Genomic DNA, 4,839 nt, shown 5'->3' with positions numbered 1-4,839 from the left:
TAGGGCTGGCCACCTCCTTTCAGAGCCTCCAACAGTTTTACATAGAGTTTCTCTCTGAGTATTTTCCATATGACATTGGGAAAAGCCCCATAGCCATACTATAATGCAAGGCGGTGGTGGCATGCTGACCCTGCTCCCTCCAGAGATCTTCAACCTTGAGCTTGCCTGCTCCCCTCATGCTGTTTCTGGAACTACACCTCCCAGGACTTCTCTCACCTCCCTGGTAGCTCATGGGTCCTGAGCTGATCTACAGCTGCCCTGACTCTGTGCAGGTAGAAGTGCTGGGCTGGGCAGCGGTGTTGATCCAAGTAGAAAGTCTGAGCCATTGTTCCCCTGGAGTACCCTGGTTCCTGCATCCTCCTGTGCACCCCTCACACTCTAGTGTGGGGAGGTTCCACCCTCAGGGACCCCCCAGCCACCATGGATGAGAATAAGTCTACCAAGACAAGATCTGCTTGGGGAGGAAAGGTGGCTGATCTCTCAAAGGAGAAGGGCCAGGACCCTGTTTCTCAATGGGTTTTATTGGGTTCATTTGCACAAGAATACAGATAAAGCTCATTAATCATTGTCAGGCAGTAAGGATCAAACAATAGATAATGAAGAACTCTGAGGGCCTATTTTGAGTCAGAGTCAGATAGCTCAAGAGCTGTAAAACTTTGAAGAACAAACTTACTTCTTGCTTGGACCCTTATCATTTAATTGAGAGCATTCTAAACAAAGGTTTCACAGGAGTTTACATATTCTTTCTTAGGCCTGATTACCCAGGGAACCTGCCCTTTCTAGCACAAGGCTGCCCCACCCTCTGTCATTGTTTCAAGCTTAAGTCAGGCCAGGGAAGTAAGGCAGCCAAGAGATTAGGAGACTTCTTGCAGACAGAATGAGGACTCAGGCTTTGTCAAAGCCCAGGGACAAGGGTCCATCACCCTCTTTTGCTGTACCCCCAAAGTCCTTCCTTGGGAGCTTAACATGTGGTCGTGCCTGTCTTAGGTCATTCCTCCCTTGGGGAATCTTACCCTTCATTGGCTAACCGACCAAGCATTGGGGGCCAGTTATGGATGAAGTAAAAGGAGCAGAAGTGGTGCTCCTGCCAGGAAGATAAGCTTTTGTCTCCTTAGTGGCTTATGGTCCAAGGTTGCTCCCTCAGTCTTAGCCTTGGCAGGGGGTTACAGCTTCTGAAACCAGGCAGGGCAGTTCCCAACACTAGTCTGCATATGTGCTCACAAATCCTTTCACTCACTCTCCACTCTGTGTTATGACTTCATATCTGTTCCATGTCAGATATGACTTCATATATGATCCAGTACTGGCAGCAGATGAAGGGAGCTGCCAGATAGCTATTCTGTCCCCATTTTGTATCTCTGGTTTTTTTTTTTTGTTTGTTTGTTTGTTTGTTTTTAACAGTAAAGTGAACAGTGTGTCAGATTGCTTTGTTTTACTTTTTTATTCATAGATCATTTGATACTTTAAAATTTGTATTTTTGTTCAAGTAAAAGTAACTATATTTATAATGACTTTGTATATAATCTTGGTCCTCTATTTTTCAAACTGTATATATTAGTTTTATACTAGAAGCAATGATAAAATTAATAAGTCTCCCTTTCCTCCTCATTTCCTCTTCATCCTCTCAGCAATTCATTTTAGTTAGTAGTGTTATATTTTTAGCACTTTCTTATGTAGTGTTTGACAGGCTTATTCAACTATTGCTGGCATATCATGGGGAACAGTGGGAGTGATCTATCCTAGGTATAGCAATAAGGGAGTATATGGTCTATAAGGAATTTAAAAACAATAACAAAAGTGAAAATATATCCACTTTTCATTATCACTATGCACCAGAAATTCTAATCTATGTCAATGAAAAATACTCCTTCTTTCAGAGACATACATGGTCACTTTAGCTATTCACCCCTCACTCCTTGGTGTACAACTTTATTCTGTAATTTGCTTACCAAATTTTAAATTAATGATTTAGTTTTTTTCTTTTTTTAAAATTTTACCCTTTATAGATGTCACACAGGTCTAAAACTCATACTGTTAAATAATTATTTAAAAACCAGCCCTGGTTGTTGTAACTCAGTGGGTTGAGTGTGGGCCTGTGAACCAAGGGTCACCATTTTGATTCCTAGTCCAAGAACATGCCTGGGTTGCAGTCCAGGTCCCCAGTTTGGGGCTCCTGAGAGACAACCACACATTGATGTTTCTCTCCCTCTCTTTCTCCTTCCCTTCCCCTCTCTAAAAATAAATAAATAAGTAAGTAAATAAATAAATAAATAAATAAATAAATCTTTAAAAAAAACAATCAGGGTGAAGCCCCTGATACAGAGCTCAAAATAAGAAGTACAAAGGAATGAGGGTGGTAGGCTGAGGGGTATTCCTTCAATGTCATCAAAACCCCAGAAAATCAGTATCCTAAGCTCCTTCATGGGCCAACCAGGGTGTGGACCCTTCTGTTAATTCTCAGATGCCTCTGATTGCATCACTTGGTGTTAGGAACAAGCAAGGGGAAGGTGGGAACAGCCATCTGAGTCCAGACATAGATGTAATGGGAAGGACAGGTATCCTCCAGCTGCAGATAGGATCACAGAGTTCAGCTATGGTAGGTGGGGGCAAGGGAGGGGGTGGGAAGACATATTGCAGCAATGTAGAACTGTTTCCCCAGGGATTCTACTTTTCCTGGACAGGGCCAGAGCTCATACATTGTGGGTTCTCCTGGTGATCTGAGGCTCGTGGCCCACCATCTGAGACTTGAGGTCTTCCTTGAAGGCCATGTCTCCAGTACATTTGTTGATTTTCTTCCTCTTGAAGACCCTGATTTCTTGTGCTACCTGAAGACTGAGTCTGATATCATGGCTGGCCAGCATCATACCACATTCAAACTCATTGATAGCATCTGCCAGGATGTCAGTGGTCTCAATATCCAGGTGATTGGTGGGCTTTCCCAGGAACAATATGTGGGGTTCTACCTAGCCAGCCAGGTCAGACACACTTGGCACTTCTGCCCATCAGACAGGTTCCAGATCAGGCTCGACTGCTGTTTTCTAGTGTGACTGTATTGCCCAATGATCTTTCTCATTTCTTCTGTCTCCTTAATCTCTGGATAGCACTTCATTGTGTACTCCAAAGGTGAGAGGTCTAAGTCAAGGGGCTCTTTTAGGTGTTGATGACCTTGATGTGAGAGTATTTTTGTACTATCCTGTCTGTTGGTAGTAGCTCTCAAATTAGAAGGTTCAGAAGAGATGACTTCTCTGCTCCATTGGTCCCTACCAAAACTACTTTTATGTCAAGATCAATATCAAATTCTGAATGTTGTAGATACAAGGCCCATTTTTTGTATACTTGAAGCTGTCATTCTGCTCCATAATGACAGGTGGAGTCTTACCCCATGGTGGGAAGTAAAATGACAATATCTTGTCACTCACAACCTTGTCAGTCCTGATGCCATCATTTTCTGTATTCTCCTTGCTCTGGGCAAGCAGGTTAACCTCAGCACTGTCATGACCAAACCTAGCAATGTAGTTCTTCATGTGAGCAATCTGATCTTGCTTCCAGTGAAATCTCTTCAGCTGATTCTCCAGCTCCAAGCATGTCTTTACATATTCATCATAATCACCCATATAATAATAGTTCAGTTTCTTGTTGTGCATGTGAATGATGGTGCAGACACAATTCAGAAAGTCTTGGGAATGGGAGATGAGGACCATGGTGCACTTAAAAGCTTTTAGATTCTCTTCCAACCACCCACAACAATTGAGGTCCAGGTGGTGGGTGGGCTCATCCAGGAGCAGCCTGAAAGGCTGAATGAAGAGAGCTCTGGCGATGGCACTCCTCATCCTCCAGACCCCACTGAAATCTTTTACTTTTTTGTGCTGCATGGCAAGAGTAAAACCCAGTTCTTGTAGGATCCATGAGGCTTCATCTCCATCTTTCCAGTATCCAGTTCCTCCAGAGGCTCATAGAGTTCCATGAGCTTTTCACACTGTGCATCCTTTTGAGCCAGCCTCTCGGACTCCCTCTGCAGCATGGCCCACTCTGTGTTGACTCCCATCACACAATGTGATGGTGTCTTGTCACTAGGGGGCATCTCTCAGGTCAGATGGTAGATGTTGATATGCTCAGGGATGAGCAATTAACATTTCCCAATAACAGAAAGCAGTATGGACATTCTAATTCTATTTAAACCAATGATGCCATAATATAGCTTGACTTTAATTCCATATTGGTATTACAGAGCAGCTCTTGACTATGAAAAGTGAGGGAGGGGTTGAGAATGTGAGTGCCAGTCTTATTGGGGTGAGACACAAGGATGCCAATGACTGCTCAAGCAGCAGCATTCTTCATCTTTAAGTTTTCTAGTTCCTTGCTCAGAAAAATCTACTTCTCTGGTCTCTTGGCCATTGACCTTATTTTTTGCCTCTTCCACCTGTGGTTTTGTGACAGTATTTCCATTTTCTTCAAGTCCCTTTATGGGCCACTGTCATGCTCTGACAGCTGCCTTCTTTTTGGATGATTTCTTCTTGGCCAGGTGAGAGGGCATGGTGATGTACCACATTGGTAGATGTGGTAGACTTCTACCACTTCTGGTAGAGTTCTTTCAGGGTACTGAACCTCACTATGGCCTCTGTCACAACAGCTACTCCTTAGGCCCCTCCTTGCTTTCCAATTTATTTTAAGTGATATTGACTCCTAGCTGTTGAAGGTAAGGTACTCAGTAAAGCTATTCAGCCTCCTATCTCCGCATTCTTTCTTTGGTCTCTGATTCTTTTACTTATGTTCTATTCTTTCATCATTATTAGGACATGTATAATTTTATTGTGTTTGTTCTCTGTGATTCACCCTATG

At 43.2% G+C, this 4,839-nt stretch overlaps 1 pseudogene; it reads right to left on the bottom strand.

The window, feature by feature from the left end:
* Nucleotides 1-2,690: 2,690 nt before the first annotated feature.
* On the bottom strand, nt 2,691-4,534 carry LOC123805209 (annotated as a pseudogene).
* Between the last annotated feature and the right edge of the window lie 305 nt (nt 4,535-4,839).

This window comes from Phyllostomus hastatus, unplaced genomic scaffold, assembly GCF_019186645.2.
Source record: "Phyllostomus hastatus isolate PE091 unplaced genomic scaffold, TTU_PhHast_1.1 phas_scaffold_28, whole genome shotgun sequence".
In the NCBI taxonomy this organism is placed as follows: domain Eukaryota; kingdom Metazoa; phylum Chordata; class Mammalia; order Chiroptera; family Phyllostomidae; genus Phyllostomus; species Phyllostomus hastatus.
This window is presented reverse-complemented; position numbering and strand designations above follow the sequence as displayed.